Below are 26,964 nucleotides of genomic sequence, written 5' to 3' on the forward strand. Positions count from 1 at the left end.
AGTTTTGTCATTCTTTGAGTCTACCTCTATAATTTTCATAAATAAAGTCTGTTGAGATGGTTAATGTCCACTTGAATAAGGGCTGGGCAATTAATCGCAAATTAGATTAGATTAAATCACAATATGGCCTGAAGAAATTTACAAATCGCAAAAGTTGCAATATTTCTTTAACATTAAATGTGTCAAAATACCACGGTTTTGCATTTTTGCAGCAGCAGCAGAGATTTTATGCATATTATGCAAACATTCAAGTGTCAACACAGCGGTCCATTTAAATATGAAGTACTTTTCACTAATCCCTGCTGCTGGCAAAGCTTCACCTCCTCCACCCTAGCCTCCTCCTTTATAGCGTTTAACTTGTTGCACCCTCATATTCAGATCCATAATTGCTTCTGAAATAATTTTGTTGTTTTCGGTTCACGTTGTCATAAATGTGTGGGGGGTTCTAGCTAAGTCAAAACATGCTGCTGACTAACCCAGGGAGCATGTGTTACTGACTCAATGTAGGTTATAATTAGATTAGAAGTAATTACATTATTTTTGCACATTGTTTGAATAGGAAGCTATAGACAATTAAAGGTATGCTTAGCCTAGCATAGCTAGTAGTATAGCTAAATATTTACCTGAATATTAAGTTATAACAGACCTAGAGTCTCATATCATGTTGTATATCGTCTTGTATTGTGTTGTATATCGTATTTTATCACATCTTTTTGTACTGTATCACACAACATTGTGTTGTATCGTATCATACTGCATCAAATTGCACTGCATCACATTGCATCATATTGTATTATATCATAAAACATCTCATCATGTCGGAGTATTGCATTGCACTGCATGGCATCATATCAAATCATACCATATACTGCATGCAATCTCATTACATCTCATTGCATCCTATTGTATCATATCATATCCAATATTGTATGAATTGTATGGCATTGCATCATATTGCATCATAGTCAACATATAGTGTTTTGTTTTGTATCATAGCATAGCACAATGCATCATTTCACATCTTATTGTATTTCATCATATCATAATATTTCATATTGTACAGCACCTATTTTATTGCACCACAGCATATTAAATTGAATCACATAGCATTGTATCAGTATCAAATTGTATCATATTGCTCGTATCATAGTGTATTGTATCGTAGCATAACAGTGCATTATTTCACATCTATGACCTATCGTATCTTATCACATTGCATCATATTGCATCACAGTATGTGAAGTTTAGTTGAATAGCACTTTTCACAGGAAACAGTCTCAAAGTGCTTTACAAAGACAAAATATACAGAGAATAAAAGTGATGATTATGAAATCACCACATGACCACAATAGTCATAACAACAACAGAATAGCATGAAAATAGGAGCCAATATCATTAGAAACATGCAGAAGCACTAACATCATGGACATTATTTTACATGTTCATCAATCTCTTGTCAGAAATGAGGCCATATAACAAAGAAACAGTCCATACCACTTCTGGCCCACTTTTTCCTTGCTCACTTCGGACCCCTTGATAATGAGGTAAAATATATTTCAGAATTACAAACAGAAGAAGTGAGAGGAATAGGGAGGTATACTAATACCATGAGAGAGGGAGAAAAAGATAGAGGATCTAAAACAGTGTGAGGTGCTGAAAGGAAAAGAACTAAAAGGGAAAATACAGGAAAGATTGATGGACAAGGAAGGCTGAGCTAGTTATGAGCAGAGAGAGGAGACAGATCTGATTGAACATTCAGCTGGTGTGGCCTTGTAAAAAAACACAGCCAATGAAGAATGCATTCAGCCAGGAATTTATTCATAGATGTATTTATAATGCATGCTCACACGAGGAATGACTTCCCATGCATCTTCACTGTGCCTGTGTGTGCATGCCTGTGTGGAACTGTGATGCTCTTTGTGATTTCCCACCATCTGCAGCCTGTCTGGGAGACAGGAGCGGTGCTGATTGATGACAGGACGTTTGTTTTAACCAGCGTCCAGAGTGGATTCACCCTAAGTGAGATTTGGATTCTCACTTTACGCGGTTTCTCCTGCTGTCTAAAGAGATCTCATACTTACACCAGCTATATTTGGGAATTTTCTTATCTTCTTGTACCTGTATGTGTGTGATAAGTCTAGTTGGTTTTTCCTATCACACTGAACTGGGTGCTTCTCATTTAATGACTTTGCACATTCTTGGATCCTCTCTGCTTAACTGGCCTGGAAGTCTTTCTACATCCACCATGACGAGGGATCTTCCAGGTTTCACAAATGCACATGGAAGATGTGGGGAGGAAGGACAGAGGAGGCCTCTGGAGGAGCTCAGATTGAGGATACACCAGTGTTTCCTCCACAGAAACATGATTGGTGGTGGCATCTGCCGAAAAGCTGTACATGGATCATGACATTTCCTTATATTATTCTCACAGTACAAGCGGATGCATGCACGCACATGCAGGACCACACGCAGCATTTGAACAACATGGGAGTAGAACTCAGAATCGCTCTCATATACCTTCATTTCAAGGGAGATTGAAAAAAGAAGGTTTCAGTAGAACTGAATTTTTCTGTTGTTGGTCAAAGGGTACTAAAGGCCTGATTTATCATCGTTGTATCCTTTCCAGATGAACACTTTCCTCACTTAATTTTTCTGTAATTCTCAATATCATTGTTAACTGAGAGTCTTTAGAGCATAAAATATTAATGTCATGCTAATCTCAATGCCATGATAATTTTTTAAAATTTAAATAGATATTTTTTATCGTCATGCACATAATTCCCCAAAACCAGATGATTGGTCATAAAAACATTAGCAAATCTGTCAGTAACAAACTTATAGTTGCTCACCTTGCCCTGATTGCATGTCTGTCATCAGGCACATCCATCTTGCAAAGATCCAATCCGAAATGAATGTATGCCGGGTCTGAAAACAGACCTGACCAATCAGCATCATTTGAAGAAACTAGATGGTCACTAAGGCAGGGTTAGCTGTACTGAAAGCCAACAGCAAACTTATGGAGTAGTGCTTGGCTTGACTGCTGCTACTGTATAACCAAAAGCCGCCCATAATGGGGAGTCAAGGGAAGAGCTTTCTGGGGTGTAGCCAAATAGGTCAGCAAAACCATGGTCCATTGTAAAGTTAATCTGAAATAACCATATATTAAAATTTAATTTTTAACCTGAATAAAAACTATTTATCAAAGCAACAAAACATATATTTAATTTATTTAAGCTGCCATGATCTATGTTCTGTTTTCTTGTGTTTTTCCTGTGTTTATTTTGTATATTATCATGTTCTAGTGTTTAGTTAATTCCCTGTTTCTCGTTTAGTTTTATTCCTTGTGTTTCATGTTTAACTATTCCTGTGTCTCATGTTTAGTTTTACTTCTTGTGTTCCATGTTTAGTTTTCTCCCTGTGTTTGTATTTGCTCCCTCCTAGTGTCTCATGTTTGATTTTCCTCCTTGTCCAGTGTTCTTGTGCTTGTGAAGTTTCCTGTTTTATTTTGTAGTTGCCTTCCCTTGTGTGTGTCATCCAGTTTTGCTTCCTGTCTTAGTTTCCCTCCTCTGTGATCACCCTCACTAGTTTCACCTGAGTCTCGTTATTCGCACCTGTCTCCCATTGTGCAATCACTCCCTGTGTATTTAAGTTCTGTGTTTCTCCCTGTCCTTTGTCAGTTCGTTGAATGTCATCCCCTGTGTTACTCCTCCAGTTTACTCCTCTTGCTTTCCTCTTGCCTCCTGTGTATTTTAACCTTTGATGGACTTTGTTTTAAGTAAGTTTTGTTTAATGGCTTTTTTCACCTCGTGGATCCTCAGTTGTTTTTTCATTGTGCTGGACTTTAGTTTGTTAATTAAATCAGTCTTTTGAGTTTATCTGCATTTTGGTCATCCATTTTGAGTTTTTCCTCCACTGTGACACAAGCTGTAGTAAAATATAACCATTTTCAAAATATTAAACTCTTTTCATGGGCAATAATTACCTCTTTTTTTTTTTTTTTTTTTTTAGTAATGATGACAATGTAGATGGTCAAATTGACTTTAACACTTGGAAAGTAATGTCAGACTTCAAGGATAGGCCATTATATAAACATCACGATGCCAGATAATAAAGGAGAAGGAACTGAAATAACTCTCAAGGCAAACATAATTTAATAATTGTAAAAAGAGGCAAAAAAGATGAAATTGGCCATTTGTCAAGTCCATTTGCCATTGCTGTTCTTTTGACCTGCTTTGGCCTACGTTTGGGATATTTACGGACAGAGATTAATCATACCCTAAACCTGAATACACAGTGGCTGCCAGTGGAACTATTTACTCCAATGAAGCTACAGCTGCAGTTTCATCAGAAATGGGCAACATTAAAACAAGAAAAAAAGAGCCACACTGAAAGCTTTTTTTGGCAGGGAACATGTTTTTGTTCTTCTTGCGACTGGCCTTGGCATGAGTTTTATCAACCAACAAGCTCCATTGTGAATGCATACTACCTTCTTCTGTCTCATTGCTCTGATCGGCAGGTAATAATGGTGGCAGACAGAATGTTCGTCCAATTACCTTCTGAGATTTTACTGAAAGGCCCTGCCCTCCCCAGGCAGGTTTGGCTTTGTATAGGAGGTTCGAGAGATAAATGTGAAATCTATCCTATACAATGGACATTTGAAACAGACAATCTGGCGTGTCAGGTCGTACAGTTGCAGCATTTCTAGAAATTTAACAGACTTCTTTAGTCTTTGTAAAATAGAAAAAGACAAAAGGAAAAAATATGTAACACACAAAGAATAGTAATAGGGTCTGTGTTTCTCTTCTCAGTTCCAGGCCAGTCACCTGATTGAAAAGGACTCTCTGGTGGATTCTGCCGATAGATGAGGAGTAGACACCTGTTGACTCCCTGCTACCCTGAGGTACTGTCTGTCAAGCACACATGCATCCTGCAGCCAACACACGTGAGCTCAGTCTATCAGATACATAAAAATAATCACAATCATATCATAATAAATGGCTGATAAACAGTATTTTCACAAAGTATTAAGGGCCCCTTTCACCTTTTTCAGTTTTGTTATGTTGCAGCCTGATGCTACAATAATCTTATTACTCTGCAAGTAATGACAAAGTGAAAACAGAATTTTAGAAATGTATGACAAAGATAAAACTGAAATATCACATTGACATAAGTATTCAGACCCTTTAAAGCAACACTCGGAATTTAGCTCAGGCTCTTCCCATTTCTACTGATCTTTGCTGAGATGTTTCTACACCTTGATTGGAGTCCACCTGTGGTAAATTAAATTGACTGGGCATGATTTGGAACACCACACACCTCTCTATAGAAGGCCTCACAGGTGACAATGCATTTCAGAGCAGAACCATGAGGTCAAAGGAGCTGAACTCTGACTGAGCTCCAGAGATTCTGTGTGAAGATCAGACAAAAATCCAGAAGGACAACCCTCACTGCAGCCCTCCACTGATCTGTGCATTATGGCAGAATGGCTAGATGGAAAACTCTCTTCAGTGCAAAACACATAAAATCCCACTTGGAGTTTGCAGAAAAGCACCTGAAGGACTCTCATACTGTGAGAAACAGGATTCTCTGGTCTGATGAATCCAAGACTGAACTGTTTGGCATAATTTCTAAATGTTATGTCTGAAGGAAACCAGGCACCACCCATCACCTGCCCAACACCATCCCAACAGTGAAGCATGGTGGTGGCAACATCACGCTGTTGGGGGTGCTATTCAGCAGCATGGGACTGGCCAGTGCAGAGGGAAAGCTGAATGAAGCAAAGGACAGAGATATGCTTAATGAAAACCTCTTCTGCAGCACTCAGGGCTTCAGACTGGGCTGAAGGGTCACCTTCGAATATGCAAGTGACCCTAAACATACAGTCAGGAGTGGTTTAGGGGCAACTCCGAACGTCCTAGAGTGGAACAACCAGAACTCCGACTTCGAAGAGTGGATTTGCAAAGAAGAATGACAGAGGATCTCCTGGTCCAGGTGTGCAAAGCTTGCTGTGTCATTTAAAATTACTTGAGGCTGTAATTCCTGCCAAAGGGCCTTCAAAAAAGTACTGAGTACAGGTCTGAATACTTCTGTCAGTGTGATATTTCATTTTTCTTTTTAAATACATTAGCAAAAATGTCTGAAATTCAGTTTTTGTGGATTGCTTTGATTGATTCATTCAATCTTTAAACCTCTCTTCAGCACCTTACATGTGGCCTCCAAAAACAAAACTAACATCATATCAGCTATTGAGAAACCAATGGGTGATGCCACATTACCAGATCCATCATTATCTTTACATGTGAATGTCTGAAACCCTCACACAAAGACAGACACTGACGATCTGCAATCAGAACACTCACTAATATCCTATCACACTTGTCTTACATCTCCTGCTTCTTCCCCTTTGCTCTGACTCACAAGCCATCTGATCAGAGGGGAATTCAAACTCAAGAGAGATCACTGTAACTTTCATGACAACAGAGCTTGTGAGATGTAGTTTGTTGTTTCTTATTTGTTTATCTGTGTACATAATGAATCTTTACTGAAGCAGGGTTCGTTGAGAAAAACAGACTTTGAAGTGAAAATGCAAGTAATTCTAAAAATAAATGATCCTAGTCCTGAAACGCTATCATCTTATAAATTCACTCTGTTTGAAAACAACACGGAAAAACTGAGCTCAGTTTGACATTTGACAAAATAAAACCCACATATTTATGTATTCTCTCTGTTCTGTTCATTTCCCCCAAAGACGCTACAAATGTGTTGATGCTCTTTAAAAAAATATTCACTTGATGGTTAGCTCTGACTGAGGAGAGGCTTGTTTTAGCTGTCTTTAGCTGAGTATTTACAGGTCAGTGTTTATGTGAGCTCCCTGGTGGTTTACAAATGTAGAGGAAGGAAAACTCATATGAGCCTGAGGGCAGCTTTTACCTGGAGCTATAAAAATCAAGGAGAGTACACAGGGTTTTGTCCGGCACAGCAGACATCAGGAACATATCCTGCTGTTTTGCACCCTAGCCAGATTTTTTTTCCCTCTTAGACTCGTCTATAAATTAAAAACAAACATTTATCTTACAGATATGTTACATTTTTGGAGAGTCTTTGGTGCTTGAACTTTATAAGGAAATAATGTAGTCAAAAATAGCTGCCCTGAGCAGCATCAAGCTGTATCCCATTGTAGAGTCAAGACACAGGTGATGGAGGCTGATAAGATAAAAAAAGCTAATCATCCCTGCTGGATATTCCTCAGTCAACTATAAGTGGTATTACTAGGAAGAGGAAGCATTTAGGAACAACAGCCGTAAGCAGGAAGAGAACAGGAGAGTTTTACCTGCCTAAATGCTAACTGTGAAGTCTGGTGTAGGAGAAGTAATGTAATGGGGCTGTTTTTCAGGTTTAGGCTGCTGATCTCCATTCTTACTGCTTCAGCATACAAAGAAATTTTATGCTATGCTTTGTGGCAACAGCTTGAGAAAGGCCCCTTTCTATTCCAACATGGCTGTGCCTCAGTGCACAAAGCAAGGATTATAAGGACATGGTTTGATGAGTTCAGTGTGAAAGAACTTGACTTACCCACACAGAGCCCTGACCTCAACTCCACTGAGCACCTTTAAGATGAACTGGAACAGAGATTGCGAGACAGGCCTTCTCATTCAAAGTCAGTGCATGGCATCATGAATGCTGCATTCTGCAAAGCTTATGTGTCTTCTTTCGTCTCACCCTCTATTGCACTGATTGTTTCAAATCTCTCTAATGGGCTTGTTATTCTACAAAAGGATGATGTAATTGGCTTCTGTTTGTGTACATATGTTTGTATATATTTGACATTTTCACCTGTGCATCTGATGTGAGCAGAGCAGGAACACAGAGGTGGTGTTGATTTTCTATGTTTGCTCTGTGCTGAGGATCAATAAAACACAAAGACCAGCATCAGTCAACAGACTGATGAGATGATATCAGCAGCTCTGCAGCAGACAATGAAACAAATGTTTACTAAAACATGTTAGCTTCGCTTTACTGGCTGCTCTTTTGGGTTTGCACACTGTACAAATGAAAGACTTGCTCTGAAGATTGTGTGCAAATAATCCCATACAGACAAACCTGAGATTCTTTGTATTGCTCATTTTTAATACCTTTCATCCAGCTATACTTATTATAGACCAATTTACTCTATATTGTATTATGTTTACTATCTTGAGGGAAATACTAACCTAGGCTTTTGAAAAAAAAAATTAGTCTCTGATGTCTGCATATTCAAATTCCTGCACTTAACCTTTTAGATTTCACAATTTCAATTTTAAAGATATTTTCCTGGAATATCTCTGTGCAAGGTTAGCTGCTTGGATTGCATGTTTGTGTTTTTATGCTGTCTAGCACTTTTTAAAGAACACCAAGGTGACATATCTTTGAGGCGAGTGCAAAGTGAAGTGCAGCCCCTCATGTGCATGTTTGTGTGCAGGGAGGTGAGGGTTTGTGCGACGAGGGGTTATCTTAAAAGTCACGCCTGGTTGACTTTGTCTTTTGTTCTCTGTTCACCCCCGGCCAATTAAGAGACAAGACTGACAAATCTCCCCCTCCTCTTCCTCCTCCTCACCTTCCCCGCCTTTCTTTCCTTCCTCCTCTTTATCCCTTCCTCCCTTTCTCTTCCTTTCTACCAAACTCAGCTGGGGTCGACGTTTGGGAATGACCTTCCTGTGATTTGAACTTTTCAACAACATCAAGCCTGCTGCAGCAACAAAGCCACAGACCCAAAGGACTTTTTCCCCTCACACCCTCTCAGCATAAGTGCTCTTTGAACTTGAGGGTAGACAATATAAGTTTTCTTTTGGACCTAAGGTGATACATATTTATTAATAGAAACTTTTAAAGCTTTAATGTTTTATTCTTTCAGCCACTTTCTTTATCATCCTACCATAAAAAAACACGACTATTATGAATTTGAACCCTATGTGAGGCCTGTTGGAAATATTGAAATCATGGGGGCTCCATTAGAGTAGTCCAAGAGCCTTAATCAGGAAAGAAGATGAAATAAATGCAGAAAATTCTAAATTTATGCAAAGATGTGACAATGTAAAAGAGAAAAAAGTGGTTTTGAAGGGACATAGAGTTTCAGGCTTCCTTATGAGCTACTTGGCAATGATGTATTAAATATGCAGAGCTGAATTTGAGCCTTTAAACCAGGTATTGTCATCTCATCCTGAATCTGACATGTTTTTTTCCGTTTTATAAATCAGATGGGAAGAGAGCCTCACCAAACCTGATTAATATTGCTGGATTTAACTCTATCTAAAATGATTGATGTGATTTCCTAAAAGACAGGTGTGGTAAATCTACCTTCATCATTTCTTAACAGGGGAAGACCATAAAACAACAAAGCAAAAACACTGCAGGCATGCTTATTTTGAACAATGCAATACACATTCCCATGCAGTCAGGGAAGAATATGATTAAACTGAATAACTTCAAGGTAAAACTTGTGATCAATCCCACATGAGATTGAATTTTAATGAAGACAGCTTTGATAGTCTTATCAATTTAGAAAAATCCCTGAGAGATTCCTGAGCTGAGTCTGGCACAAAGCAACCATGCATTATCTAATACCCTTACAGTGCCTATAGAAAGCATTCACCCTCTTTTTACCCTTTTATTGGTTTTATAAATAAGTCATGGTCAATATAATTTGCCTTTTTTTTACAAAAACAAAACAAAAACAAAAACAAAAAAACACATAAATAAAATCTCTTTAACATCAAAGTGAAAACAGATTTCTACAAAGTAATGTCAGGTAAAATTATTTGATGTAAACTGAGTAATTGCATAAATTTTCACCCATTGCAAGTCAGTGTTTGGTAGAGTCACCTTTGGCTGCAATCACAGCACTGAGTCTGTGTGGATAGGCATCAATCAGGCATGCACATCTGGACACTGCTAGTTCACCCCATTCTTCTTTGCAAAACTGCTCAGGTTTTGTCAGATAGCACGGGGGTTGAGTGTGAACAGCCACAAATTCTCTGTTGGACTGTGGTCTGGGCTTTGACTCTACCGCTCCAGAACATTCACCTTTCAACCATTCCTGTGTAGCTGTCGCTGTATGCTTTGGGTCATTGTCTTGCTGGAACATAAATCTTTTCCCAAGCTGTAGTTTTCTTGCAGACCGAATAAGACTGTCCTTCAGGATATTCCTGTTTTGCTGCATTGATTTTACCCTCTGCTTTTACAAGCCTTCCACGGCTGGCTGCTGAGAAGCATCCCCACAGCATGATGCTGCCACCCTGTGCTTCACTGTGGGGATGGTGTCTTTGTGGCAGCTGAGACTCCAAATATGAGCTGCTGAAGCTTGTAACTCCAAGACAACTAATCATTGGTGTCTTGGTGACCTTTCTCACTATTGTCTTTCTTGCACGCTTACTCAGTTTATGAGGATGGCCTGATCTAGGCAGATTTACACATGCGCAATATTCCTTCCATTTATTGATATTGGATTTAACTTTTGTCTTCATGGTAAATATGCTTTGTTTGACAAAAGGATGTGAGCTTCAAATGTTCATAGCTCTTTTGACCATGTTATGACTGAGTGTTGCATGTGGGGATCATAGCAAAGAGGCTTCCTGCACAAGTAGGGATGCCCAGCCGTCCAGACGATTCCTGAAGGTTTGGATCATTGGCACCCATTGCCATTACATCCACTGCAGCAGTAGGAGATAAACCTGGATGCTTTTCTTGATCAGTTTGGCTGTCTGACAGCAGAGCACATGAGGCATGAAGAAGTTAATACAGGATGATGACGTTGCATTAATGTCACATCTCAGATCTCTCACAGTGATAGCAAGTTTATCCTCACTTACTTGATATGCCATGGGTTTTTAATGTTTTTTAGGAGATAAGCAGATGTCAGTGTACACATCACAGTGCCACTCTACAGATGGCTTTGCACCCATAGGCGTCACAGCTAGGCTCCCATCTGTGCGGGCAAACGCACATACATAGACCCGCACTCTCAGCTCCTCTGATGTGCTGCCTCTGGGCCCCCTTCATCACCCATGGGAGAAGTCAAGCAGCGGGGAGCGAGGTAGCGATGGAAGCTGGAGGAGCACGACTCTGATCAAAGAGAAACTCATTTACAGGTGCAGAGGAGTGAGAGGGTGCATGAGCAAGATAAGCAGCTTCAGGCTTGTCCCTAATAGCAGTCACACTCTCCCTCATCTAGTCTGGTGCCACTTTATTCATTTACAGAATCAGATTTCTTGTTTTTTTTTACAACAAAGCATTTGAACATTTACTGTGAAGCAACACAAACAAGACAATAAAGCAATTAGTGGAGGTGACTCGCTAACTATGAGACAAAAAAGGGTCTCATTGTTGATGTGGAGCAGCTTGCAGAAGACAAAGCCGTTGAACATCTTCTGTTGGGCAACCTTGCAATCGAGGCTACACTAGAAACTTTTGCATTCAAGCACATGTACAGAGAATTCAGAGTTTGAAGCCAGGGCTGATTGATAGAGAAAGAAAGAAAGTTGAAAAGCAGTGAGAGAAGTTGTGCCATCTAGCATAACAGAGCTAATGAAAAAGCCGAAGAATAAAGTGGAACAGAGATGAGATAAAGGGGAAGAAAATAAGATGAGTTCTGCAGGAAATCAATCAAATTGGAGGCAAGGTGAAAGGAGCAGGGTGGATCAGGAGACAGGGTGACAGATGGAGGGGGTAAGGGTGGACTGATAGATGAAGGGAGGGCATCCAGGCATCATAATAAGGATAATAATATTTTCACCGCTCTCTGTGACCATTTGCCCTCCTCTGTACTGCATCACAGTGACAACCTGTCAGGCAGTAATTCTCCCAGCTAACCTCATCAATACAGAGCATATCCTACAGCGATGTGTATGTGCCTCTGCTGGAACATGGACATGCATCTTTTCTGCATCAAGCTGAAGAATGACATATAGGATTAAAAAGCAGTGAAATGACAGGTTTAGTGCTGTGTGCAGAAGTGCATTATCTCCTGCACACCATACGTATCAATCACACACCAAAGAGAGTGATAGGAGGAGTTGAAGCCTGCAGGGAGGGATTATCAGGAAAGTTAACTTACAAGGTCATCGTCTCTGACTGCCTCTGCTGTCCCCGCTCTGCTCCTGTCACAGTCAGGATTCAAATACAGCCTGTGTTTCTGCCCGTTATCTCATATGATAATGCTAGTTTTAGAATATGACATATTTGCTTAAAATATGCTTGAGTAATAAGTTCATTTAACCAATATGTTAGGCAAAAATAAAGCCATCTCCAATTCACCCCTTTCATTTGAATTACCAGCAGCTTCACTACAGGGATGCCCAGCCATGAAGTGAAAGGATATTGTTGCCTCTTTAGCAGCTTTTCTACCTGATTTTGTCATATCATCTGTTCTCTCTAATTTTTGCTGCATTTTTGCCACTTCTATCCCATCTGTGCCACTTTCCCACTTCATTTTTACCACTTTCAACAAAATTTTGCAGCTTTTCCCCATTGTTGCCACTTCATTTGTACACTAAAAACAATTTTATGGCTGTTTGCACATTTTTTGTCACCTTTATTGAAACTTTTACCCCGTTTCTGATGCTTTTCACCCTCTTCGGCACTTTTTTTCACTTTTAATCCATTTTTTGCCACTTTTTGCACATTTTTTAGCAAGTTTGTGTCCCCTTTTTGACACATTTTTGCCCCTTTTTGCCTCTTTTCTTCTATTTTGTTTCCTGGCATCCTGATGTTCATGCACACCACCAACCCAGGACTTAGCTCTTAAGTCTGACATTATCTTCCTAACCATTCAGTTCAGTGTGCCCATCCACATTGTTCACATTACTAATAGAGACGTAATTCTGTTTGAAGAAAAGGGGTTTACATTTTTTAAAGCCTATACTGAACCACAGCACAAGTAAATCAAATTTATTTTTTGATTCTTTGATAAGAGTGGTTATTATTCAGGTTGAAAGTAAATTTATGTTATCAACTTTCCAACGGACCATGATTTTGCTGACCTCCACGAACCCCAACCTATCTGGAAAGCTCCCCCCTTTATCCTCCCTTATGGACAGCCTTGGCCATCACTACTGTCAAGTCCCTCATACAACCCAACTTTAAAAAACACCAAAATGTCCCTTTACAAGTATATAAAGAAAGGGTAGATAAATTATGAATGTAAGCAGAGGTTTTTTCAAAAATCACCACGTTCCACAAATGTTCACAGTGAAGGAAAGTAAAAAAGCAACACAGTGTGAAAAGTCGAACACATCCAAAAATAATTAACTCAGTGCGTAAGGACCTTCAGACCTGTTTTCAGCTAAAAATGAATTGCTCAGTGAGTTTAAGTGCTGCAAAAATCCTGAGTCACAGTGTTTAACAATCAAACATTTTCACCATCAAAAATATATTCAGTAAAAAAAAATAATTCTGTACAGGAGCCAAGTGATCTACACTTGCTCGCAGTTTTTTGTTGGCATGAGCAGATTTTCATTCTGATTATTTTCATGTTTTGTAGCCAAAGTTAAACCAGATTCATATTTATTTATCAGATGACCCTGTGCCCTGTACCCTGGAGCGCAGTGGCATCATTCAACAAGAGGTGCCACATTGTTACATCAGTGCTTTGAATGTTGTGAGGATTCGTAGGACTAGAAAGTTTCCTGAAGGAGAATAAAGCAAGTGAAGGAGAGCTGTTTGTTTGCCTGAAGAGCAAAAATGCAGAGCAGGAAATTCAAAGAGGCTGAAAGATAAACATGAGCATGCACACACTCACACAAACACACACACAAAGGTCACACAGCCATCCTCACCACTGGCAGTAAAATTCTCCGTTTACCATCCAAATTAAAGTGTCACTTAATATCAGCGTGGAAGTGGAGCCTATTCCTCATAGACAACACTCTGACACACAAACACTGATGCAAATAGAGAGTTTAGACCCTCGCCTGGACAATTATCATTCAACAGGTCACAATGGGATGTGTGCACAGCAAAGATCAGTCTCAGTGTCAGATCTCGTCCAATGAAGGTTACTTTGAATTAAGGTGTTAATATATAGTGCACATTTATGTGTGTGTTAAAGTTCCTTCAAAATACAAATGTGTTTACAATTAAACTTTCTCTCTGGAGTATATTTCTGGGCTGACTCATGAAGGTTTGTGTTTGTCATGCATGCTTTTGTAGCTGCTGTGTATTTCTATGTGCTTGTGTCTATATTTGCCGTACCATTTGTCCTTCTGTATCTTGTTTGCGTAAATGGGAATGCTGAGGACGAGGAGGTAAATAATCTACTGTATCACTTTCTTCAACAGACCGGAACATTGCTCTTGCTTCTTACTGGAAACAGGCTCACACAGATAAACACAGACACACAACCCAACCAAGCATGAAATCATAATGTCAGACCTGCTAATGCCTCTGGATAAGCAACAACATCCCTGTGTGGTTCTGCACCAGACACGTAAACACGCACACATAAATGGAGTAAACAGAGAGCTATCTGTCTCTTCCTGACAGGAATCTTACTCAGTCTCTGCAGGGGGGGGTTTGGGCTGTTTTTTGCTGACATCGCCAAAAGATCTTACATCCTGGGAGTACAAGTTTCCTCAAATTAAAGCTGTGTTCAAATAAATAAATGATGGCAAAAATATTCCCAAACCTCCTGCCCATTAAATACTTCTACTACTGCTAGAATAGGCCAAAATTGATCATATTAATGTGGAATTTCATCTGAAAAAGTATTAAACAGTTAGTCTGTATTTCTACGTTGTGACCAAGACTTGATTGGAGTCCACCTGAGGTAAATTAAATTGATTGGACATGATTTAGAAAGGCATACACCTCTCTATAGGCCTTACCAGTGACAATGATATCAGAGCAAAAACCAAACCATGAGGTCAAAGGGACTGTGCAAAGCTCAGATACAGGATTGTTGCTAGTAACAGATGTGGGGAAGGCTACAAAAAAACACGTTCCTTTAACTGATTTACACTCACACATTTTTAGCATTGCAAGTTAAATCCAAAGGTTTGATTTATAGGGCAGTAAAAATGACTGTTAGGCCATGATGACTAATTTCAGTGTAACACAAATAAACCTGATCCCAGGCACCTGTTCTCCCAGAATAACACTGACACTGCATTCAGCTAACCAAACCCTCAGGAAGTCAACAGGAGATGAACTGTCAACTCTGCTTGACTTTGAGGAAACACACTCTTGGAGTGTGGGTGGTGTGTCAGGGACACAGAGCTCTGGAGCTGACAGAGGATAAATGGCTCATTTGACTCTCCAGGACTTCTTCCAGCAGTGAAAAGAGCGTTCGGACTGAATCATCAAAGTTGTTTTGACTGTGAGATCTGACAAGGTGTTCACTGTATATGTGAAGACACATTTAGAGCCAAAGAAAACATCCCTAACTGACTAACCCTTCCTTCTTTGTCATGGGAAGGTCCCCAGGTGAAGTCTTCCCCATGTCCCTATCCAAGCCTGCCCACAGGTTTTGCTGGGCCCCTGACAATCCCAGAGAAAGGGCCCTGCCCAGTTTTAATTTATTAATAGTGTGTTGGAAACATAGCATTGGTTCTAGTCTTGGTGCCACATTTCATAATTTTGTGCACTTTTTCTTACCATTTTTTTACACTTCAGGCCCATTTGTACCTCTTCTGCCTATGTTTGGCACTATTCACCCATTTTGCTGCTTTTAACCCTATTTCACCACCTTTTATACCCATTTCTGATATTTTAAATCCAGTTTAGACAATTTAACCAGCCATCTGCATATTATTGCCTCTGCTGACAAATTTTTGCCACCAATTAATCATTTTCCGAAATTTCATATGCCCTTTCTTACTAATTCCAACTGTAACTAGCTTTTGTCATGTACCCTCTTACATCTTTGTATCAATTTTTACTACTTGTAACCCCTTTTCACCACATAAGTTGCCCGTTTTTGGCACTTTGAACCAATTTGTGCCACTTCCTGTCTGTTTTGACCCACTTTGCCACTGTTGAATTCTATTTCATCAACTTTTATGCTGATTTTTAAATCCATTTTGTGCTACTTGTAAACACCTTTTCTGCCTTTTTTAAAAATTTCACTTCAAATCAATTTGTGCCTCTTTCTGCCTATCTTTGGCACTATAAACCCATTTTTTTCCACCTTTAAATACTACCTCACAATCTTATGCCCATTTTTGCCATTTTAAATCCATTTTTGTCACTTGTAACTCAGTTCACCACTTTTTATGCCAGGTTTTGCCATGTTAACATACTGTATTTTTGCCATCATTGGCCTATTATTGCCTTTGCTGACCCATTTTGGCCACTTTTATACCATGTCATCCCTTGTGTCTACTAGTTATTTTTCATGGCACTTTTTGCAACTTTAAATCAATTTTGGCAACTTGAAACCACTTTTTCTGCCCGTTTTTCCACTTTAAACCAATGTGTGCCACTTTCTGCATATGTTTTCCTCCTTTGACCCACTTTTGCTACTGTTGAATTCTATGACATCATTTTTTTCCCTATGTTTGCCACTTTCCCCCTATTTTTTGCACTATAAAATCATTTTCATCCCTTTCTAATCCCATTTCACCACCTTTTTGGCCTCTGATAACCCTTTTTTGCCACTCTTGAATCCTATTTAATCACTGTTTTTCCCCATTTTTGCCACTTTCCACCTGTTTATGGTACTATAAACTCATTTCTGCTTCTTCTGAATCAAATTTATCCACCTTTTTAGCTCATTTTCAACCCATTTTAATTCTGTTGTGAGACAAAGGGTTCACATTTTGAAGAAGGCTATATACTACATCTTAATTTTTTAAAAATGTGTTGCTTCTGTAGGAGTTGTTTATATTCAGGTAGAAATAAAATATGGTTTCCATCACAGCTTAACTTTGCAATAAGACATGATTTTGCTTACCTCCATGGGCCCCAAGTCTGGCTGGGCCCCAGAGAGCCCTCCCCCCTTATTGGAGGCCTTGTTCACAGCTGTACAATTATGGTTTCTTTGGGCATTTTAAGACTGACTTCACCAAGGTCATGCAATAAAAACCACGTTCTTTTTCATGAATGAGCATCATAACCCAAAAAACTTGAAGTTACAGTTTGGTTCAACAAATAATAAATAGAGGGTGAGATGCCACATAAACATGCAAACACCTTAGAGAGAAAATGCAGAGCCTGTGCAGCCTTTTAGCTGTTTTACTGTGATAAGACCCCACAGATACACAGTGTTTAAAGTTTGAAATGTGGATCCAGCACTACACCATGCACAAGCAGGATCCCCTTTAGAGATACGGCTTGCCTTCAGCTGTGTATCTCTTATCCTTTCCCAGCTTTCCCTTTCACTGTCTGTGGTATCAGTCCCTTTTCACTGGGATCACACAGGTTGACAACAAAAAAAATCAAGTATTACTTTTTTTCATGAGACAGCAGACTTTTATGGTGACGCTTTAGGAGCAGAACAATGTGAAAGTTTGATGCATCCCCCAGAGATTTGTTGGAAACTGTGAATAATTCTGCATAAATGGAAGGGAGAGAAGAGAAAAGCATCCACAAGAGAGGGTGAGAGACAAAAGGAGGCAGAGATGGAGGCAGGAGGACAACAAAAGTTCCTGTGTGCACTGTGTGTGAGAGATCGAGATGGAGACATCGGTGTGTTTCAGGAGGAAAGTCACAGTGTGGATAAAGAAGGAGACGGGGGCAGAGCGTGGTTGTTTACCTGGATATTGTACTTTAAAGCCACTGACTAAAGCCTTTTCATTATTCAGAAACACAGCCCAGCTACAGCCAGACAAAACCACTATCCATTCCTCTATCTCTCTCTGTTTTCCTGTGCTCTACTCCCCCCATCCTTTATCTGGGCCTGGGTTTTTGTGTTCTGGGTAGGTGAACATTGATCTGATTGTGTTTGTGTTTCCATTTTTCATTTGTGCAAGTTGATAGAAACAGCAGACCAGACAATATATTGCTCCACATTGTCAGTGTGGACTTTAATTTTGTTTTGAATACATCTATGTAAAGGGAACCCTCTCTCTTATTATGAGTATATCATGACTCTATAAAGACCTAACTCACTCACTGATTGGTCAGACTGCCTTTGGCTTCTAAATGTTAGATATCAATGAAATTCTGTTGTTTACAATGTATCATAGAGTATATACGTAGCTGCAGCCAACCCTTATTATGCATATAGCAGTTAATTGGCCACTGCTCTTAGCTCTGCGGCTTGATGATTAGCAATTGAAAAAATCTAAGACAAATCCTACAGGCCCCAGAATGCCAGATTATCTCTCCAAACCTGGTCATATTACAGACATGATACAATTCTTCCTTAGCATATTTCTTCATACAGTTATAACTAACCAGGACTCCATCATTATGTCTATGGACTGTGCAATGAAATGACTTTAACACCTATAGCTACCTCAGCTATTAAATAGTTAGCATTAAAGATACGATATGAAGAATTTCTGCACTGAAATATCTATACTTATGTTAATTCCCATGTCATAGATCTTTATTTCAAATTGAGGTCTTACAGTATCTCAAGAAATTCTTGATTTTAATGAATTTAACCATGGAGGCTTGTGAGTTTGATCGCCCAAACTCACATCTGGAACTTAGAATCCCCCGTAATTGTCCAGCGAGTTAAGACCAGCTCATAATGCATCAAAAATTGCACTTCTCCTTACCTGGCATGTCAGATGGATATGTTTCACACATACATCTGGAAAACCTCCCATAGACTGTGTTTAGGAAAGGGCAGAGCCTTTGGAAAAAGAAAACTTGGAGGGTGATTGAATGAACGTTCTGTCTGTCACATCTTTATGGGCCTATCAGAGCAACAACACACGTGACGTCATAGGTGTGCGCCGCTACGGAGGAGTTAACTCCATAGAGAACTGCATAACGCCAACCATGGTGACTGTAGACATGTCAGTACGCAACTTTTGTTGTTTTTGAAAAGAAAAGAACTCAGTGCAGTTAAGCAAGGCTTTAAGGAAGAAATGTCAAGTTCTGATGAAACTGACGCTTTAACAGCATCCACGCTAATCCTCTCCGCCATAATGCACCGGCCTCTTGTCGCTGCTTGCTTCATCACGACTCCGCCCACCCAAATGTACTGCCTCTTACTCCTGATTGGTCCTGTCACTCTCTTACAGGGCCCAATCTGTTCAGATGGGAGCTTTGCAAGATGGGTTCGCCAGTGAAAAACATGAAAACAGTCAATCTGCTCTGCAAGGTTACATATCTCCCTTATTTTGACAAATATTCAGTGTGTGCTTGACATTCGCACTGGGATCCTAGAGCAAATATGCTCTTGGAAAAAATTTGCATTCTTGGATCAGATTCTGTTTAGTAAATACATCTTATGAGTTGTTGTTTTTGTCAAACCTCAATTCAAAGTGAGAAGTAAACAGCAGAGATAGGCAGAGCTGGTACGTTTACAAGCAAAGCTAAGTGTGGAAAATGTGTTAGAGTTAGAGAAACAAGATGGATGATGGTCTTAAAATGGCTGTGTCAGATGTGGTTTCCCACATGCTACTTTAAAGATGGTGGACTTCAAAGAAAAGCTCCAGCTAAAGAGTTTAAAAACTCAGTATAAGAACTTCATGACACAGTAACCCAGTGGCCAGACTTTAATTCTAATGGCAGTCACACCAGTTTTTGTGTAAGTTAAGGCACTGTGCTTGACAAATGGACACAATAAGGTGAAACAAAAACAGAAAAGACAATAAGACAGCAAGTGGAGCTTTCAATGAGTGCACATGAAACACTTCCTACTACTAGACCTGCCCAGATCAAAGCCTCTTACATGCCCATGCTGTGTGATTTGAGTTTGATGTTCAACTAAATTAGATCCAGAAGTGAACAGTGGTCAGTCCATTCATGTTCCTTACACGGTTCCAGCAAGTTAAAAGTCTTGGAGGGTGAAGATTTAGCTTTAGGAGGAGAGCGGGGCTTCTCAGGCAGAGGGAGAATTGTGTTTCCTCCTTTGGATACTGGTGGGCTTTTTTTGCAGCATCCTGTCTGGATGACTTCGAAAGAAGGAAAGAAACTCTTCTACTCGACCAGCAGGGGTGTGGTCCTTAAAGGCAGGTCACGGGACTTATTAAACCCTTGGACCCCCTGCAAAGTCTTCTCAGGTCTCCTCCTATCAGAGAGGACAATGTGTCTTCTCTTAGGTGCTACCAAGGATCCTGGAATCATGAGTCCCTCTTTTTATGACTCCTTATCTGAACAGCTCACTCCAAATTCACAAAAACAGGCATCTGCAAGTTTGCTAGGCCTGAGTCTTGTTGTCCACATGGCTGATTATCAACAATAATAATTGTAATAATTGTAATAATGAGTCCGGTTTTGGAGACTGCAACTCAGTTTCGAGCTAAGACATCATTTTTAGGCACTTTCGAGCTAAGACATCATTTTTAGGCACTTTCTAACAAAAACAATATGATTCAAAAGAAGGATATTGTGTTTATTATTTAAAAGAACAGCATAGCTTTGGGAAAAATCAGTAAATCTCTCTTCTCCCTCAGCCTCGGTAAGTTAAACCTCCTTTAGCAGGGCTTTCAGTCCTCAGATACTTGTGTTGAGTTGCTCTGAGGTCAATAGAGTCGGACTGTGGTTGACTGCAGGCAGATGCGAGGTGTGGGCGTATGAATATGAAACAATGTGCTGGTGGAGGAATGAAACATGCATCCACTCTCAAGAATCCCTGAAGAAAACATGCCAGAAAAAATTACAACATATTTACACCTTTACACAAAATAAAGGTGGTTTGCTGGGGCTAACGTGATAACTGTGACATTTGGTTTGATCTTTTCAAAGTGTCATGCGTTTTCTGAGAGGAAGCCCTCTATGCTATCCAGCTGCTGCAGAGCCAGGCACGCAATGATATTCAGATTGAGATTTATATTCTGCTTATTGTTCTACAAGAGGAGATCAGATTGCAGCAGGAGTGCACAAAAGGAAGACATCATATACAAGGACAACAGGAAAGTAACACCAAATAACAAAGGTCTATATGTCATATGCAATAGAAATAACTTGTTTATAAAGAACAATATCCATGATACAAAGATCAGCTTCAGTTGACTCCCAAAACTCTCAGCTGAATGTGCATCATATTTTAATCTATCATTCTTGAAATCTGTTTATCCAAATGCTGTCTGTCTTGTTCCCCTGGTGTTTTTCTCTTTCTACATCTCTTCATTTATATATTATGAGAGCTTTCAGTAGCACACTGAGTATTGCTGCAATCACTTCACATTTCTAAGAAGAAAACAACAGAAGATGCCCGCAGACACACAAACAATGCACTTTACTTTCTGCTTTTAGCAAAGACATCTTGTTTTGTCCTTACTGTCCTTCACTGACTTTTTCCTCTCCTTGGCCTGACTAATGTTTACTGTGTCTTTAAACTGTGCTGAGGGTTTGTCCATCAGCCTGCCTACAAGAGATAAGAAACAGGCAATCAGTTGTTGATGTTCCAAAAGAGCTCCAGATGATGACTTTTTAGTTTGTTTACCAGGGTAAACAAACTAAAAAGTCCTCTTCTACCCACTACGGCTCTTTTTAAAAACTTTTACAGCCTCTAAAACTTTGCTGATATATAATAGAAACATTGTTGTGATTTATCACCATGCCTTGTCATTTTCTCCTTTACTAACCTGCATTAATTTCCACCCACTTAGTCTGTTTATATGAAGTAAACACATAAATTAAATAATAGCAGGTTCATAATTGCTGAATACAGAACAGTGGTTCACACAATAGCCTCTGAATGTTTTCCTCTCCACAGTTTAACCCAATTTGAGAATACATCTCTTGTTTTAGTGAAGTCACAGAGAATGGTGTCAGAGGACTGTGAGTGTATGTGTGTGTGTATGCATTTATTATTCATATGTGATGGTGTGTTTACATCCTAGAGCATGCATTTAAAAGTGAATCAGTGTATTTATAGTTTGCATGTGTGTAAGCTTGCCTGTACACACCTTGAAGGCATATGCTTGTTGATCTGCATGTTTAGTTTGTTTCACTCTGCTTGGATTACATTTGCAAGCTTAAGCAGCTTCACTTTACTCAGTTTTTTCTCTGAGTCTCTGACTATCTGTCCAACATATCCATCAGTAGATCTGAGTTTTTGTTATCACTAAGCCAATGTTGCTCACCAATCAGGACAGAGAACTGCCTGATTCTAGTGTGTTATTTGCTACCTTGTGTGTTTTTGTCAAAACATGCAAGATGCAAAATCGAAGACGACAATTGTATATATTCAGGTAAATAAACACTTATTTAGTTAGACATATTTTTACATACAGGTTTCTGACGGACAAATACATCGGATTAAGAGAGTCTTTATTAGCTCAGGGTATATCCAATAAAAATCAAAGAAAATGCCGCCTAGTTTTGACCTACACAGAGCGTGGTGGTACCTCACTTGTGTCGCTGTCCTGTTAACTATACCCTGATGAAAACCCTCACCAGCCTTTTTTTCCCTTGGTTTTTATTAGATATATCCTGAGCTAATAAATAAATAATAATAATAAAGACTAACTGTAAGAGCACCTGACTTTTACTTACAGTTTACTACACAACAAGAGCACACGGTAACATTTCTCTTCTTTGGGTGACTTAAAAACCCTGTAAAGTGATATCCAAAATTTGTCTTAACACACTAGGTATATTGTAATAAGGTTGCTGTAAAAAGGGATTAGTATTGAAAACTGGTACCAATATGGTACCAGTACTAACACATCGGATACCGACTAGACAGAATTACAAGACATCGATACTTCATTATGATATCCTGCAAGGCCAAGAAATACGTTATGGGATTTGTGTGATTGATGTATAAGTTACACCAGTTTTCCTTTATATCCCATGTTTGACTGGCATCATATAAAGATGTGTCTGCAAAGCTCTTTTGATACCAAGACAGCTTTTATTCTCCTGCTGACTGACAATACACGTATCGATTTAGCACCGGCATCGGAAAATCCAAACGATACCCAACCCTAGCTGTAAACGTGAAAAAAACTGAGGTCTGTGTGTGACTGAATTTTGGATTTAGACCGTTTCAAGGTTGTTCACCTTTTTTCTGGCTTGGTTTGATTTGGGCAAGGCGAATACAGCAGCCCATCAACAGTCCCTGTGGTAAATTACCCCGCCCCACCTAAAAATGACATACCATTACTGAGCGGTTTATCTTAATAAAGTCTGTTGTTAGCTAATGTCACTGCCTTTACTGAAAGGCTGTGTGTTTGTTCATTGTGAGGTAACTTTCCCAAATCTATCAGCCACCGTGGCCTAGAGGTCATTAAAAGCATCATGACAGAGAGATTTGAGCCAGAAAACAGCAAATTTAATCCCCAACAGCTGTCTCTGTGCTCTGGCATACAGCCAAGCATCTGTAAGGGTGCTTGTCTATTTTTCACTTGAACCAGGTGAAGCAGGAACAAACATCTTACCTGCTAAAGATGGGTTTTAATCCATAATTCACACGTCTTTAGCCCAGGATGATTAAAAGAAGTGGGCTGTGACTGTCTCTCTCAGAGCAGCTACTGTTCAATCCCTCATGTCTGTTAGCATTGCAATGCTAAAGTTTACTGAAGTATCTGATGATACATATTTGATTCCTGCAGAGTCTGTCACAAAAAAAGCCTCCAATGCTAATCGTCATTGACGACTTTTATTCTTAAGAGCAACATCAGGAAATGGAGTCTTTTCAGCAGCAACTTAATTGCTGCACTGATAGAGGAACATCTTTTAGTGGAGGCAGTGTGATGGTGGGGGGTGGCATCTCCCCCACACAAATGCTGCTTGAAGAATGGGATGCCATCCCACAGCAGGGTGTGATCTGGTTTTCGTTTGTCCTGAAAATCCTGCAGATAAACAATATAAGCAAAGCAGAAATGAAAAACAGCAGCAGGCATCACAAATGTGGCTGATCAGCCCACTTGTGAGCTCAATCAACTGAGGAGCATGTGAATGTGGCTGGAAATGAAGGGAACAAATTTGGGGGTATCAAAAAGAGACTCTCATAGTGGAAAAACAGCTAACTGTGACATCAGAAGGGCTGGAGTGTGTACGTGTTTGGGTGTGTGTGTGTGTGGGTGGGTGGGGGGGGTTGTCTGAAGTGATTACTCAACAATGAAACACTTAGATCAAGGAGGAAGCACAGCAACAAAAAATGTCATTACAAGAGAGGGAAATCTGAATTTACAAATGTATATTCCTTATAAATGTGGCATCATTTAAAAGGGAAATAATCGGGCTCGTCTTGTGTTTGGGTCAGTGCAGCTGCTGAGCATAAAATGCAGAAGATGCACATAAAGCCTGCAGATCTCCAGCCTAGATAATTTTTAAATGACTAATTTCACGTTTGGTTTCCTTGTGTCCTGCACAAGGAAAGTACTTCTTTCCATTCTTTCTATATTTTTCAAAAGAGGAGATTTTACATATTTTTTTTACAGTCCAAGATCAAGTTCCTGTGAATTCACTGCAGAGTCATTATTCAGTCTGAAGAGTCTGACACTTCTATGCTCCTGCTTTCAAAGGAATTCTCTGACATTTAGAAAATATGTTCATGTTTTCTCCCTGAGTCACTTCACTTCAAAAATCATTTTCATCACCATCTGTGACTCTTGAACACCATCAGCCTCTCTCACCCTTTGACAGATAGAAATATACTACACGGTCCACTTCACATTGACTTTAAGTGTTAGCTGCTTGCAAGGCCGCCCATAAGAGGGCATAAAGGGGAGAGCTTTCCAGGCCCGAGCCAAACGGGGGCCATAAGGATCCGGAAAATCATAATTCATTGTAAATTTGAGCTGTGACAGATGTATCTATTTTATCTGAATAACAACTCTAATCAAATTGACAAATAATTTATTTATTTATCCTCCACTTTAATAATGGAGAGTATACCCACTTTATAATGGAGAGTATAGCCACTTTATAATGGAGAGTATACCCACTTTATAAAGAGTATACCCACTTTATAATGGAGAGTATACCCACTTTATAATGGAGAGTATACCCACTTTATAATGGAGAGTATACACACTTTATAATGGAGAGTATACACACTTTATAATGGAGAGTATACACACTTTATAATGGAGAGTATACACACTTTATAATGGAGAGTATACCCACTTTATAATGGAGAGTATACCCACTTTATAATGGAGAGTATACCCACTTTATAATGGAGAGTATACCCACTTTATAATGGAGAGTATACCCACTTTATAATGGAGAGTATACCCACTTTATAATGGAGAGTGTACCCACTTAATAATGGAGAGTATATCCACTTTATAATGGAGAGTATACCCACTTTATAATGGAGAGTGTACCCACTTTATAATGGAGAGTATATCCACTGGAGAGTACCCACTTTATAATGGAGAGTATACCCACTTTATAATGGAGAGTATACCCACTTTATAATGGAGAGTATACCCACTTTATAATGGAGAGTATACCCACTGCTAAAGAGTACATTAATTAAGAGTATTCCCACTTCTGCACAAATCACTACCCCACTGTATAAAGCCTTCTTCAAAATGACAGTATTTTTCCAAAAATAGACAAAAAATATATGAGTTAACAGAGGCAAAATGGGCAGAAAGAGAGGTGGAAAGAGTTTAAAAAATTGCAAAATGGCTTAAGTGGACAAAATAAGCACAAAACATGGTGAGTTAGGATGAAAATGGGAAAAAAGTTTAAAGAGGCAAAAATAGCAGCATTCTCTGGGGTTTTTCAGGGGCCCAGCAAAATCTGTGTGCAGACCTGGCTGCTTGATTCAAGTGTAAAGCCTTCTGTTTGTAAAGCTAAAGTATGCCAGCAGAAATATTTTAACTCACTGTGACACAGTTTAATGGACTTTTAATAAAAGGGACAGGTTATTCTTTTTAATGTGAGCCAGCATCAATAACAAGATCAATTATCAATTAAATTATTCTCGGCCCCTGAATGCAAAAGTGTTTCTCATGTGGGACTGAATACATTTATGTCCTGCGCCACTTTTGTTTTCTCTTTATTCCATGTCCTTTTTACCACCTTAACCCACATGTATGCAACGAAAGACTCATTGGACCACTGGACTAACTTAACCTGAGAAAGAGCCTTTATTCCCCTTATTTGTAGCACTTAAAAAATTAAGATGTGACTGTTGACCCCAAAGAAAAATGTGTGGAATTAAGAAAAAGAAACCGGGTATTGCTGGATTTAGATTAATGCAACTCTCCTGCAAATGGAAACTGTGCAAGCATGTCAAGCATGTTCTGAAACTTCACCTTTTTTATGTGTAAGTGAAAATATTTACCAGACAGATTTTTTTATTTTTGCATTAAAGTTGATTAGAATCTTGCCATTTGCATCAACAGTGAAAAGAACTTTCATTGAACTGTCAGCATAATTTATAAACACAGGAAGGCTCTGATTCAGGGTATGTGTGCACGTATGAACGTCTCAGGAAGTCTATTCACATGAACAAACATGCTTGTTTGTCTCTGTGTGTGTTGAAGTGTGTTTTCATGAGCTGCTGTGTTGTATATTTTCTCAGCACACCTGTTAGATAGCTTTCTGAATGCTAATGAGAGGAACTTTAAACATGAGAGTCCTATGCAGATTAGCCAGTGATAAAAAGATGCCTAATTAATCACATGCTAATTAAGAAGGCTAGAGAAATGATTTCCCATCGGGTTGGAAGGGCAAACATGAGATGAATCAGAAAAATTAAAGTTTTCCTTATTTTTGTGCCAACAAAAAATATATTTTCTGCACAGTTGTGTTACAATTTGATTTTACTTTTGAATTACTGTTTGCAGGGTTTTCTGATGCAGTTTAAATACTCTGGGGTACTAATCAGCCCTGAGATGACAGTAAGACTCTTAGAAGTCCACAGAAATGATCCTCCACACTTGGGTTCAAAGGCTTTCTGTG

General features: G+C 39.3%; 1 long non-coding RNA gene across 2 annotated transcripts in view; it reads left to right on the forward strand.

Annotated features, from left to right (window-relative positions):
- Positions 1-3,686: 3,686 nt before the first annotated feature.
- LOC121527534 overlaps positions 3,687-26,964 on the forward strand; it is a 58,811-nt gene continuing 35,533 nt past the window's right edge. The window contains exons 1-3 of one of the 2 annotated variants that reach the window (XR_005993424.1): positions 3,687-3,775; positions 4,809-4,900; positions 8,664-9,031. This is a non-coding gene — a long non-coding RNA (uncharacterized LOC121527534). Of the gene's footprint in view, positions 3,776-4,808; positions 4,901-8,663; positions 9,032-26,964 lie in introns of those variants that run through there. The other variant, XR_005993425.1, reaches the window with a different exon arrangement.

The sequence above is a fragment of the Cheilinus undulatus genome, linkage group 19 (genome assembly GCF_018320785.1).
Source record: "Cheilinus undulatus linkage group 19, ASM1832078v1, whole genome shotgun sequence".
NCBI lineage: Eukaryota > Metazoa > Chordata > Actinopteri > Labriformes > Labridae > Cheilinus > Cheilinus undulatus.